The sequence below is a fragment of the Cervus elaphus genome, chromosome 15 (genome assembly GCF_910594005.1).
Source record: "Cervus elaphus chromosome 15, mCerEla1.1, whole genome shotgun sequence".
Lineage (NCBI taxonomy): Eukaryota > Metazoa > Chordata > Mammalia > Artiodactyla > Cervidae > Cervus > Cervus elaphus.
Genome location: NC_057829.1, coordinates 87,114,970 through 87,129,318, shown reverse-complemented (window position 1 = coordinate 87,129,318; position 14,349 = coordinate 87,114,970). Strand labels below are relative to the sequence as shown.

The 14,349-nt window shown below is 48.7% G+C and overlaps 1 pseudogene; it reads right to left on the bottom strand.

Annotated features, from left to right (window-relative positions):
* Positions 1–1,522: 1,522 nt before the first annotated feature.
* LOC122708564 lies at positions 1,523–12,695 on the bottom strand (annotated as a pseudogene).
* Between the last annotated feature and the right edge of the window lie 1,654 nt (positions 12,696–14,349).

Here is a 14,349-nt window from a genome sequence, read left to right as displayed (position 1 = left end):
GCACAGCTTTGGTACCCAGCTCAGTTATTTCTTATCTTTGTAGAACTGGACAAGTTACTCCTAAGTATGGTTTTCACATTCTTTTTTTGGGACTACTTATAGAACTCACCTCCTAGGATTAAGGATCATATGAGGGGATGCTTTGTTGTTCAGTTGCTAAGTCATGTCCAACTCTTTGTGACCCCATGGACTGCAGCATCCCAGGCTCCTCTGTCTTCCACTGTCTCCCATAGTTTGCTCAAATTCGTGTCCATTAAGTTAGTGATGTTATCTAACCATCATATTCATGAGAGGATACATGCAAAATGTTTTTCACAGTGTCAGGAGAAGGGTGAAAGTACTTAACATAGGCACTCTAGCTAGCCACCTGGAAGGCTCCAGTGGTCAGTCAGTGAGGCTGGCAGGGTGACCCCTTCTAGGTCTTTTCTCCTGGATGCATGGAGCTGTGGGTTGTGCCCACTACTTATCAAGACTGTTTGACATTGTATCTTCACAAAGTCAGGTTCCAAGTTGTAATTCTCTTGCACCAACAGTGGATTGCATTAGTTCCTAGAGAACTGAGGAACATTGGGTGGGTGCTGGGTCTGATGTGGCCTTGACCCCTCATCCAGCCTTGCTAAGGGAAGACCATGCCATTCCACCCTGACCCCAAGCTGAGAGTAATGCTTCTCTTTTCTCCTCTGAGCATTCAGCCCACTGCTCTGTTGAGTATCTGCTTCATCTTCCTCGCAGGTTGCAGGGCCTTGGGGACAGGCTCACATCCATTCTTTTCACCTTGACCTTGTCACAACACTTAGCTCTCTGTCTGTCCCTCACCAACACTATACTGCGCTGATGAACAAGGAGTGTTTCAAAACACCAACCACTAAAACCAGTGTTTGCAGATCTGGGCATTTTTTAACCTGAATTTTAATAAAATGGACATTTTCCATCCTAGAAGCAGCAATGACCGTTTCGCTTTACAAAGCTGCAGCAGGTAAGTAAAGATGGGTCTACAAAGATGAAATCTTTTATTGAGGTCACACTGGTGGAAAAGAACTCCCCAATTTTTCTCCTCTGAAGATAGATTCCCTTTAGTTATTTATTTAATAGCTGTGATCACAGGTAGAGAAGGTAACAATTTTTGCTCTGGACTAAATATATATGAAGATATACATTTCATGAGGAAAAGTGCCCAAGGCAAAAACCGTTTTCCCCCCAGGATTCTGGTTAAGATGAACAACCCCAGTGGACTCTCAGAGGAGTGTGTCATAACCACATAGCCTCTCGGGGATGTCACGAAAATGTGCGGAGGTCAGACCACCATCCCCGCTCAGCATGAAAGAGACACTCCAGAAAGCTGGGGACGGCCTTGTAGAATGAATCACTCCATCTATATTGCAAGTCCCCAAGCACTCAAGTGTACACAAGATTAATCAGATTCAGGACACAGCTTTTATTTTTTTCCATTGTTCAGTTTCCTTTAATGAACCCCATTCTCCTTGAAGGGCAGGTACAGCAGCTAGGCAATGGCAAGAGATGTTCACTTGAAGGCCTTGCCTTGACTGAAGGCTTTGCCCACATGCTGGAAGGCTCCATCCCAGGAAAAGTATTCTCAAACCACCATCTGAGTCTCCTCACTGCTGGGATCCAGTTTCCACCATACTGGTGGTCCACAGGCCAATCTGGGCTCCACAGAAAGGCAAGCTCCAGCCCTGGAAGACCCAGATTCCAGAAATGGGGCTGCTGTGGTTGGTTCCATAGAGAAAGACACTGGCAAAGGCATTCTTCTTCAGTTTGTCCAATGGCTTGGAACAGTTCAGTGACAAGGCTGCAGCTCAGGGAGGTCTGGGAAGTGGTATTTGGAGTACCACAGGGACCAGCCCCCTTATCAAGTGAAGTGAAGTCACTCAGTTGTGTCTGACTCTCTGCGACCCCACGAACAGTAGCCCACCAGGCTCCTCCATCCATGGAATTTCCTAGGCAAGAGTGCTGGAGTGGGTTGCCATTTCCTCCTCCAGGGGATCTTCCCGACCCAGGGATCGAACCTGGGTCTCCCGAATTGCAGGCAGACGCTTTACCATCTGAGCACCAGGGAATCCCACCCTGATCAAAGTGCTCCCCAATACAGCAATACCACAGACAGCGTGTCCTCATGGGAGTACTCGCGCTTAAATCCATCCAACAAGAAGGTACTGTTGGGCAGGTGAGCAGACGGGTCCTTGGCCTTCAGTTCAGCAGCCAGCACCTGCTCACGTTCACCCAGATCCTCCTTGAGAGCAGGGCAGCCACCTTCTTCCCCTCTTTCTGCTTTACCTGGGGCCTCTGCCTGTCTTCTTGAGAACCTTTCTCTTTCCATGGGGTGTCCTTTTTAGACTAGCTCTCTGCAAACCATTTAGGATCCAACTGGACCATTTCCTCACAGAGTTGCACCTCCCCCAAGACAATCTAGAACTGGGGCTGGTTCATGTGGGTGAGGAACCAGCAGTTGGTATTAAGGAAGGCCTGGCAGAAAGAAGGCTCCAGAATCTGCGAATAAAGACCCAACAGGCTGCTGACAATGGTGATGTCAGCCGGCGTCACACGTCTGCCCACCAGAAAAGTCTGAGTCTTCAAGGGAGCGTCCAGCAGCCCCAGAATCTGCCTCACCCCCTCCTCCTCCTCCTCTGTGGCCTCCTTGTGATGCATGATGCCCCAGTAGGGAACCGCCGGATCCAGGTTGGGGGCACTGTGTTACCGCCATCGGCCGAGTCCACCCACCGCCCCAGCTGTACCGCTGCCTCGGGAGGACGTCCTCGAGGCTCACATAGCAGGCAGCAACATCACCCTCCAACACACAGAATCCACCTCAAAGGCTGGAACCTTGCTGGTGGGAAATTCATGGAGCAATTCAGGGGGTGCGACTGGTTTGGCCGAAATGGAAGTGGGGTGGTGCCCGGAGCACAGGGACCTGAGCCCCGCTCTACTGAGTGGTGATGAGGGTCTTCAGGCCCTCCAGCTGTCAGGACACGCGTACAGGGTCCTAGGCTTCGTGGTGATTTCATAGAGATAGGGGCCAGAACATGGCTTTAAAAAAAAAAAACAAACCACCAGGGGGCTTCCCTCATGCCTCAGTGGTAAATAATCTGCCGGCCAATGCAAGAGACACAGGTTCGATCCCTGGTCTGGGAAGATTCGACATGCTTCAGATCAACTCAGCCTGTACACCACAACTATTGAGCCAGCACTCTGAAGCCTGGGATCCGCAATTATTGAGCCCACCACCCGCAACTACTGAAGCCCGCATGCCCTTGAGTCCATGCTCCAACTGCAACAAGAGAAGCCCCTGCAGGAAGAAGCCCATGCACTCACTGCTCACTGCAGGTAGAGAAAGCCGAGCAGCAACAAAGACCAAGCACAGTAAAAAAAAAAAAAAAATCACATGTGTAACAAACACCAGTTATCCTTTCCTTTAAAGGACTGCAGAGATCAGTTCATGTCTTTAAATATTTGGACAAAAACAACAGCAACAAAAAACAGGTAGGTCATTTTTTTTTTTTTTTAAACCGAAGAAACTAAAGGTGCCTAACGCCCGAGTTGCAGACTGGAACCTTGAAAGCAGCTGGGCCAGTACTAATGGGTCCATAAAGCACTGCCCGGTCTCTGCCTGCTGCCTAATTACTCATCGGCACAGCCTTTGTTCAGCCAGTGCCTGCTTTTACAACGCAGTCAAACAAGGTAGAACTGTGTCCATTTATGGGAAAGTCAAAGACCAATAAATAAAAAGTTTAATTTCCTGATTCCCTGAAGTCGATGGGGCTTAGAAAATACTCACCAATCCTTGCAATGATGGTCTTTCAAGAAAAAAAACTGTGTGAGCAGCACCTCGTATCAAATTTCATTGCTCATAAAAGAGAATCAGATTATGTTAAGTGAAAAAAAGCAGGGCACAATGTCCCCTGTGTTTACAACTACAAAACTATCTGCTAAGGGCAGAGGACTGGAAATGTGCAATTGTAATCAGACATTTGTGAGGGGGGCAGGGTTCGGGGAGATTTTTCTTTTCTGTTTTCTACGTTTTCTGCTGCTACTTCGGTTTTACGACAACAGAAAAAAATTAGATATCGATCAGTAAAACAATTAGTTAATTGTCTAGCAGCTCCTAGTCCCCAGAACAAAGAGCATCACAGGAGGCTTCCCACGTTAAGCAAATCCATTAAAAACCAAGAAATTCAGCTAAGTGTCAGAGGACCGAGGGTCTCACTTTCATCTGGAGGACTGTTGATTTTTATGGATGTCCCAAGGAGCTCCATTAGTAAAAAATAATCCCTCATCAGGTCTCTCCACTTAGTGAAATCTTTCAAGTCATTAATAATACTTAGGAAACTTTTTCTCCATCAGTATGATATGAAAAATGTGGCAAGGAACCGAGTGTATGATTCCTTTCTCTAGGCATTTCCCATTGTTTTGAATGCAGCTTGAGCGATAGGAGCCGGATTGCTCACAGTGACTGTTTACAGGGAGCAGACTGCAGGAGGGGACAGAACCAGTTCTGACTTGTTGCAGCCCACACGGTCTGGGTGAGCAGGCCAGCGCTGGCTTTCCAACCAGGGACTGTGTCCAAGGGACTCATCGCCGCTGCTCTGTCTGCTGACATGGAAGAACTGGGCGATGCATTTGCTGACTGGATCTCTTTCGTCCTCTCTTCTGCTCCTCGCCAGCACCTTCCCTGGCTTCCCTTTTTTCCCCAACTAATTTCTCCACTGGTGGTCCTCAGAGCCCTGCTCTTCGCCCTCTACCTTCCCCTCCCTCCTCCTTGCATGCATTTTGTTGCTCAGTTACTTACCCAGACAACCACTGATGTAGCAAAACTGGCTGCACCCTCTCCAGGGACACAGGAGATTCAAGATAAAGGAGTGTGTCTTCCCTCTCAGTTCAGTCACTCAGTTGTGTCCGACTCTTTGTGACCCCATGGACAGCAGCACGCCAGGCCTCCCTGTCCATCACCAACTCCCAAAGCTTGCTCAAACTCATGTCCATTGAGCCATCCAGCCATCTCATCCTCTGTCATCCCCTTCTCCTCCTGCCTTCAATCTTTCCCTCTGGGAGGTTACATTCTTGTGGGGAAGAGACATGCAGACAGGCAAAAGTGATTTAACTTTAATGAGATGAATATTCCCCAAGGCAGGCCCAGGTTTGGGCTGTATCCTTATATGTCCCATAAACATGAAAACTCAGCAATTCCACATGTGAGCTCAAGCACTCCTCCCCCTGTAGCCCACATTTTGGTTAAAGACCTCGTTGTCTATATAGTCAGCAAAGCTTGAAGCTAGATGCCTTCCACCCTCCTTCTCACTCTCAGCATCCTGCCATTCCACCTTAGGATCATCTCTTTAATAATTCCCTTCTTTCCATTCCCACCACTGCCCAGTTAATCCTTCCCGTGTAGTCCTCTATTGTCATATGCCTTTGCTCCTCCATGGTCACCTTGCTCAGAGTGAGGAGCCGAAAACACACCCAACTGCCTGGCGCCCTTGCTTAAAAAACACTGGAGGTTCCCATCAGTGAATCGAGTTCACCTCCCTGCCATGGCCTTTAGCATCAACTTCCACATGCAGCTTTAACCACCCGCTTCCTTGGTCATCTTTGGGCGTTGAGCGCCCATCACTTCCCAAGCATATGGTGCTCGTTGACACCACGTTGGGTCATGCTGCTCTCCCCATCTCGAATGCTTTCCCACATCCTATCAGAAAGAGAAGTCCTGGGGAAAATCCTGTTGGTCTGTTGTTCGTGGCCCAAGTCCAGTGGCATCTTCTTGGGATCCCCACACTCCCCAGACTTGCCCCTGGGGCCGCTCCTTTCTAAAAAATAAAAGAAAGCAGAGTGTTTGAGATCAGGAGTGAAATCTCCATCTCACAGTTGTGGTGTGTTCAGTCGCTCAGTTGTGTTCTATTTTTTTGTGGCCCCAGGCTCCTCTGCCCATGGAATTTTCCAGGCAAGGATCCTGGAGTGGATTGCCATTTCCTCCTCCAGGGGATCTTCCTAACCCAGGGATCGAGCCCGTGTCTCTTGTGTATCCTGAATTGTCAGACGGATTCTTTACCACTAGTGCCCCCTGGGAAGCCCTGGTATTTCTAAATACAGACAATTTTTTTTAAGATGAAAAATACTCGTATTCTTAAAAATTAAAAAAAAAAAAACTGAATTAAGACTCGAAATATACTCAGAAAATTATAGACAACAGTAAAATTTCAGATTAAATGAGGTTGCACCCATTGAGAAAGCATGCTGACCACACCTTTCCTGCCTGAAAAAGTCCTTCTGGGGTATCTCATTGTTGCTTCAATGTCTATTTCCGGGGTTACTAATGAAATTGAGGTGTGTGTTTTCATCTGTATTAGTCATTTGCATTTCCCCCAGAGACCTTGATGAAATCCTCTTAAAGTGCAGGTGGAGGTGAGGGTAGAGAGTTGGGACAGGGGTGAGAGCCCCTCCCCTGCCCTCCCTATTTTCCTTCCAGAACTAAATTCTCTATGATTTCACTTCTTCCCTGGGATGACTTACTCTGGTTGGGACTTCTCCCTCGGTCCTTCTCCTAGAGGAACAGGGGCCTTCAGTCTTAAATGCTGACCCACAGCTAGCTGGAGAGCACGCTAGGACCATGGGCAGCAGATGAAGGCAGTCATATCCCACATACCGCTAAAATACAATGCTGGTTCGTTGTTGAAATATATGCAGTCAGTCTTCAAGATAGTCCCCAAAGATCCATGCATCACTATTTTCATGCCCATTCAGGGGACAATATGCTGTCCCTTCTCATATTGAATCAGGGCTGGCTCCTGGTGACAGATAGAATGAGAGGACGTGGCTACACCTGACCTCTGAAGCTAGGTCATAAGAATGAGCTTCTGCTGACATTCTCTCTCTGCCTCCCTCAGGACACTCTCTGATGCTCTGCGATTGTTACTGCTCACTCGCTCAGTCGTGTCTGACTCTTTGTGACCCCATGGACTACAGCACGCCAGGCCTCCCTGTCCATCACCAACTCCCGGAGTTCACTCAAACTACGTCCATTGTGTCAGTGATGCCATCCAACCGTCTCATCCTCTGTCGTCCCCTTCTCCTTCTGCCTTCAATCTTTCCTAACATCAAGTTCTTTTCCAATGAGTCAGCTCTTTGCATCTGATAGCCAAAGTACTGGAGCTCCAGCTTCAGCATCAGTCCTTCCAATAAATGAACATTGGATTGATTTCTATGCTCTGAAGAAGCCCAAACTGGACCTCGTGAAGAGCCCAGTGTGGAAGAACCTGAGACTCCAGCCTACAGCCAGCCTCCACCCCCAGATCCGAGTGGAGACACCTTCAGATGGTCCCAGCTCTAAGTCTTTGTCTCCTACACGAGGCCCTAGAGAAACCATCCCCCCAGATCCGAGTGGAGACACCTTCAGATGGTCCCAGCTCTAAGTCTTTGTCTCCTACACGAGGCCCTAGAGAAACCATCCCCTTCCTGAATTCCTGACTCACTGAATGGCTTGTTTATATTTTGGGGTAAATTTTTATGCAGTCTTAGCAGCTGGACCAAGGAGCAAAAATGCCAGTTAATTAGAATTTTTCCTAAGTATTATGTTCACCAAATGTGAGCATGCCCTGCAGTCTCTAAGGTCGGGCAGATAAACGCCTGTGGGAAAGAATAACTATTCCAGGATGAGGCTCTGTAGTTAGGTGTGTTGATAGACAGCTATGTAGGATATTGGTTAAAATAATCCATGTTCAAAGTCTTCAAAATGCATGGTAGGCGACCATACAGATGAATGCCACAAGAGGGCAGGTGTACATATGGAAATAGGGCTTTCGTGGACTTAACCTTAGTCTTTCTATTGACTTTTTTTTTTTTCATTTCACTGATGATTTTGTTAGATATTGATCACTGCCTACAGATGGGCTTCATTTTGAAGACGTGAGTCTACATTTCAAAATGCGACCATCTAGGAAAGGTCCCCTAACAGTTCATTTAATAAAGCCATATTTGTATTTCTTATAAAATATATTTTTGTAATGAAAACACCTACAGTTTCATTACTGAGAAAAATGGAGCCGATACTTTCAAGTGTCAGTGGGACAAACATTTCCTGACTTTCTATCACGGCATGAATGCAGATGTGTTGTTTACTCAATCTCATTTATTTCTTAATGGGATTAAATAATGCTTCATTATTTCATAATGAACAAAGTAATATGTGATTTTGAAAAAAAGAAGCAATTACACTTATTTTTCTTTCACCTCAGACCCCCCCTCCCCCTAATACATTCTGACATTAAAATGAACTAATTTGTTGGGTAATTTAAAGCTGCCTCAATCTCTCCAAGAAAGATGAAGAAATAGGCTTCTCAGACCCTGGGGTTTTACTGCTTACAGATTGTTTTACTCAAAATGTTTTTCGCAAACTTCAGGCAGTCTTGTTCCTGGAGTGCCTCTTACATACCACACATTCAGTATTTTTCAGCGGCTGGTCAGTGCCCATGGTTTAATTGCACTTACGGGTGTGACATGTCCGGGAGATGGTGATGGACAGGGAAGCCTGGCGTGCTGCAGTCCATGGGGTCGCAAAGAGTCGGACATGGCTGAGAGACTGAACAACATCTGTGGGTCTGACAGCACTGGGACTTCCGAGGCTTTAGTGGGCAGCTCCCTTGCAGTTTGCGGCTTCCCCGGTGGCGCAGTGGTAAAGAATCCAAGTGCCCACGCAGGAGACACAGGAGACAGGGCTCGATTCCTGGGTGGGGAAGATCCCCTGGAGAAGGAAATGACAAGCCACGCCAGTATTCTTGCCTAGGAAATCCTATGAACAGAGGAGCCTGGCAGACTACAGTCCATGGGGTCGCACAGTCAGAAACGACCGAGCTACCGAGCACACACTTGCAGTTTGCTAGGACTTCCCAGGTGGCGCTAGTGGTAGAAAACCTGCTGGCCAATGCAGGAGATCCAAGAGACGGGGGTTCTTCCCTGGGTCAGGGAGATCCCTTAGAGCAGGAAGTGGCAATCCACTCCAGGATTCTTGCCTGGAAAATTCCATGGACAGAGGAACCTAGCGGGCTACAGTCCAAGGGGTCGCAAAGAGCTGGACACGACTGAGCCACTGAGCATGTGGCATGGCCCAGAGCTGCCAAGCAGAGGCTATGGAGCTCGGCAGTAGAGAACTGGCCTGTAGAAGTCATCCTGAACAACTCAGGAGCCTCTCTGAACCTCAGCTTTCACATCTGTAAAATGGAGCTCGTATTTGTGTTTTTCTCAAAAGGATGTTGTAAGGATCGGCTGAAATAACAGATGTAAAGCACCTGAGCTTGTGCCTGGCATATAGCGGGCTATTCTACCCACCTCCCAGCAGCTATGCCTCTCCTGTGACCAAACGTGTAGGTTGGCTACTACATTACCTGGGACACAGGAGCACTCGGCAGACACCAGCTAGGATTACTGCCCTGCCTTTAGTCCTATAAACATCTTAGAAAATGATTTTAAAAACAAAGATGCTAAGTAACTATTGCATCTCCATTACCAGCTGCGTACACATGCACGCTCTCAACGTTCTCTCCTAGAAGATGCTTCCAGAATGGGTGTTTCTTTCCACACTTCCATGCTGCATCTGAAGATCCAACATTACCACTGGGAAAAACTCCAGATCACTGAAGGCTTGCAGCTCATTTTCCTGGTCAGCAGTGGTGAGGACGGACACAATGACCTATTACAAACGGCAGTGATTTCCAAAGCCACCACTGCTGTTTCTCCCTCTGAAGGTTTGCTGCAATGGAATTCTAGGAAGATTTCGCACAACTGCCCCAAACCCACATCAGAGGCCACGATAACAAATTAGCTGTATAGAGACGCTGGCTGTGTTTCCATGTCCAAGGTGCCAAGGTGGAAATCATTTACGACAGAACATGCACTCTTTGCATTAAGCAGACCCAGTTTATGCGTGACTCCAAATGGACTTCTTTGAAACTTCACTTCCTCCCAGCCCAGTTCACAGAGTCAGAAGTTTTTATAGGGGAGAATTCTACAACAGCTGCATTTTTTCCCCCTTCAACATGCCAAATGTTTCTTATCATTACATGGTCTCAAATATATTTTACTATGAAGTTTTTTTTAAAGCACCAATAACTCGCATAACCTTTAACCCGCGAGTGTAAACACGCTACATTTGGACAGGCAGTAAATTGTGACTCTACTTTTAAAGCTCCTTGGGTTAGCCTGGATAAATCTTTTAACTTCTCAGCTAGAGAGTCTTTAGAGAGACTTTTGTGGCTTTAACATTCCTGGAGTCACTCTTGGCACTTCCCAGATCCCACGGTGGGCGGGGTTGGTGCCCTCTCTGGGGTCCAGGGTGCCCTGGGCTCATTTCTTTCCGGTCCTGTTCCTCAGTACCCTGAGGTTCCCCTCCCCAGATGGTCTCACACTCCACTTCATGTTCCTTGAGCACGGGGACTGTGACTTATCACTGTGGCATCCATCGTAGTTCAGGAAGCTGTAACAAGTGTACTGGACTGGTGTGTTTTAAACAGCAAACACTTATTTCTCAGAGTTTCGGAGGCTGGGACATCAGCACAGTTGGGTTCTAGGGAAAGCTCTCCTCCAGGTTTGCAGACAGCTGTCTTCCTGCCGTATCCTCATGTAGCACAGAGAGAGGGAGAGAAAGAGGGACAGAGAGCACTCTGGTCTCTTAGCCTCATTATAAGGGCACTAACTCCATCAAGTGCGGTTTAGACACGGGTTTCCCTGCTGGCTCAGATGGTAAAGAATCTGCCTACAATGTGTGAGGCCCAGGTTCGATCCCTGGGTCAGGAAGATCCCCTGGAGAAGGAACTGGCTATGCACTCCAGTATGCTTGCCTGGAGAATCACAAGGACAGAGGAGCCTGGCAGGCCAGAGTCCATGGGGTCACAAAGAGTCGGACACAACTGAGCTACTAACAGACACAACCCCATCATGTGGGTTCTACCTCATGACCTTCCAAGGGCCTCACCTCCAAATACCATAACACGGGGAGTTAAGGTTTCACACATGAATTTCGGGGTCACAAACATCCACAACAGTATCCCAAGAGCCTCTCACAGTCCTGGACCATTTCCCGAGATCCAAAAGATGAATGGTGCCCCCTGGAGGTGTACAATGTGGTGGTCCATAGTGTGTGTGTGTGTACGCACGCGCATGCACACGCACGCTCTATTAGCACTTGAGCACTTGTTGAATAAAACATTTAATAAATTATAACATATTTCTGCTTAAAATTTTTAAAAAATATCTTTATTCAAATTAAGTTTGGTGTTGTTTTATAATAATGTAAAATGTAATGCTTAAATAGAAAATGACATTTTAAATTAAAGACATCCCTTCAAAGAACTTAATAGATTTTTTTTTTTTTCCGGAATGACTCTAAGCATGACTTAAATATTCTAACAGGCCAATGGTTTATTGATCAGAAAAACTTAAGTATTAAATTACTGGCTGAATACTGCCCTAGGAATCCCATTTGTCTTTAGATTATAAGGTGATTAATTTGATAAATAGCCAAGATGTATTTTCATCTCTGCAACATCTAAAAGCATAATCTGACATTCATTGTCCTTCTTTACAGAGATGTTCTAAAGAAGTGTCATAGCCCTCAATCAAAATTGAAATATCCCCAAGCATCAATATGCCCCAAATTCAGATTAGGGAAAACATCTCACTTACAGGCACTTTAAAAATCTTGTTCCCTCAAGATTGTTCCCCTACTGGGGAGTCAACAAATCCTGTTGACTCTGGAAAGTAGCAAAGACGGATTTAAGTGAATCCGGTGCTTGAAGTGGGACCCAGGGCAGCTTGCCAAGATCATGTTATTCTTTTGCTTGGAATCCTACACCCCATGCCGCCCCCCACCACTGCCGGAAGCTCCCTCCTTCCTTCTCCTCTTCCTCTCTCCTTTCGTCCCATCCAGCTGCCCGGGGCCCCAACCAGCTGTGCCGAGCGGGGAGAAGGAGACCCTTGGGAGGCCGCACGGGGGGAAGGGAGAGACCTCTGGGCTCACGGACTCGGCCATCCTGGGTGAAGCCGGAGGAGACCGCAGGGTGGCCCGTTCTGCGCGCAGCTCCTGACTGACCGCCCACCCTGACTGTGCGTCTTGGTGTTGGGTTTGGTCTCGGTGACGCCGCCCGGCAGCGTCTGGTCCCTGCCCTTCTGCCCTCATCATGGCCTCTCCTAGCGCCCCTCCAGAGCGGGGAGAGCTCTTGGTTAGGGGATCAGCCTTCTGCTCTAGGCTGTGGACTCTTGGCATGAGGGAAGGGTCGCTTTCTTCTTCACATCTTGACTCCTGGTGCCAGAGCCGGCACTGCCCTGGCTGGAGAAGTGAACGAATGAATGAGCAGCGGCCAAACGGGACAGTGTGCGTGCAAGTGCTTGGTAAACAGCGCGGTGTGACGCACATGCGCACCGGCCATTATTGTCTCCACACCTGCCGGGCCGGGGGCCTTGCCCGGGACAGAGCAGGAGCTCCGCCGCGCCTTTGGAAACAGAGGCTGGAAGGCAGACGGGAGCCCGCGGTGGCGGCCTGGGCCCCCAGGAAGGCAGACGGGAGCCCGCGGTGGCGGCCTGGGCCCCCAGGAAGGCAGACGGGAGCCCGCGGTGGCGGCCTGGGCCCCCAGGAAGGCAGACGGGAGCCCGCGGTGGCGGCCTGGGCCCCCAGGAAGCAGAGGCTCAGGTGGCATTCGTGTGAGATGTTCACTCGGGAGCGCCCGTGCGAACAGACCCTGGGGCGGGCGGGGCAGGAAGTGGGACCAGCCAAGAGGGAAGGGGGACTGTGATGCTGGTGGCCCCGTGACAGCCTTGGCTGTCCCCCAGGGAGCCCCGAGCTAGGATGGCCCTTTGGTGTTGTCCTGACTGGGGCCAGGATGGCCTGACTTTTGTCCCCTGCACTGATCAGACATTGGATGTGGATCACTGAGGAAGGGACGTGAGCTTGGGCCAGGCAGACCTTCAGTCTCTAAAGGTGTGTGCTGGGCAGGCCTGAGGGTGCCCGGCAGCCCACCAGAGTCCACCACAACAGCTTCTCACAGAACCCAGGACCCGGGAGCACGCTGGGAGCTGAAGAAGCTGGGCGTGGGGAATCCTCCACCCCCAGGGGAGGCAGCCTTTGGAAACACACAGCCCTGTGTATACATGGGACGGGCGGTGGTCTTTGCTGCCACAGTGGCTGTGTACTCGGCCAGGGGCCAAGACCCTCCAAAGTCCAAGGCTGGGCCTCTGCAGTGCTGGAACATTCTATCTCTTGCTCTGGGTGTGGGGTCACATGGAGCCATGCACGTACATTATCGACTTTCCTATATGCATCATGCAACCCGCATCACAGTGATGCTCTTCAAATTATTTAAAAAGTCTATCGTGTTCAACCTTCCAGTCTGCCTCCTGTTTCTCCTTTTAAAAGAGAAAAACATAACTGGGGTTTTACGACACACAATCCTGCCAACCCCTAGATAGAAACAAACACTTTAAATTATGAACTGAGCCAGGACATCAAACTAATCTTTGGATCAAACCTGAATTTCACTTTGTCTTTGGACACCTCTCCATTCTCTACTCAGACCCTTTAATTGCCTCCCATTTCGCTCAAAAGAAACTTTAAAAACTTTTTTTTTTTTTGGAGAGGGCTGGGATTGCAACTATTTTTATTTTTATTTTTTTCCTCTCAAACTTTCATTGTAACTCTCCTCTGTGCCAGCCACTGCTCTGTCTTTGGGCTTGGAGAGAGCGGAGCATGAGGCCTGATGCCTGCCCATGAGGGGCCCACGGTCAGATGGAAATGTCCCTGCACACAGGCCAGCTACGTGTTAGCCGAGCTGAGTGCGCGGAGCTGGAGTTGAGGGCAGGGGGACAAGAATCCGCATAGACTTTCTGGGATAAGTGCTCTCTTGCCAGTTTGGAGAGATTGCGATCTAAATGGTCTGGCTTGTCTCCTGGAAACCTCATCTTGCTGTGTTTGTTCTCCAAACTCCAGGTCGCCCTGGCCTCCCCACAGCGATGGCGCCTACGTAGCCTTTGTGCGTCTGTACTCTTCCTTTGTATGCCCGCCCTTTCTTATCTTTTCTGTGCAAAAAGTTGGCTTGCTCTCAGATCCCCGTGCTTGCTGTTGGAGGGTCAGTGGCTTCCTTTGCACCCAGCCTCCTCTCACAAAACCCTCTCTGCAGTGTCCCCGGGTTCCCTGGTGACCGCTCCATTAAATGCATATGGAGTCAGCTACTGCTCTCTGGCCTCTTTTTTTTTTTTTTTATAACTGCAGAACTGTACCTCTCACCTTGCAGAACGTTCCTTCCCCATCTCACTCCTCTTAAACTTCTACTTAAGATTAGCTCACAAGGGACTTCT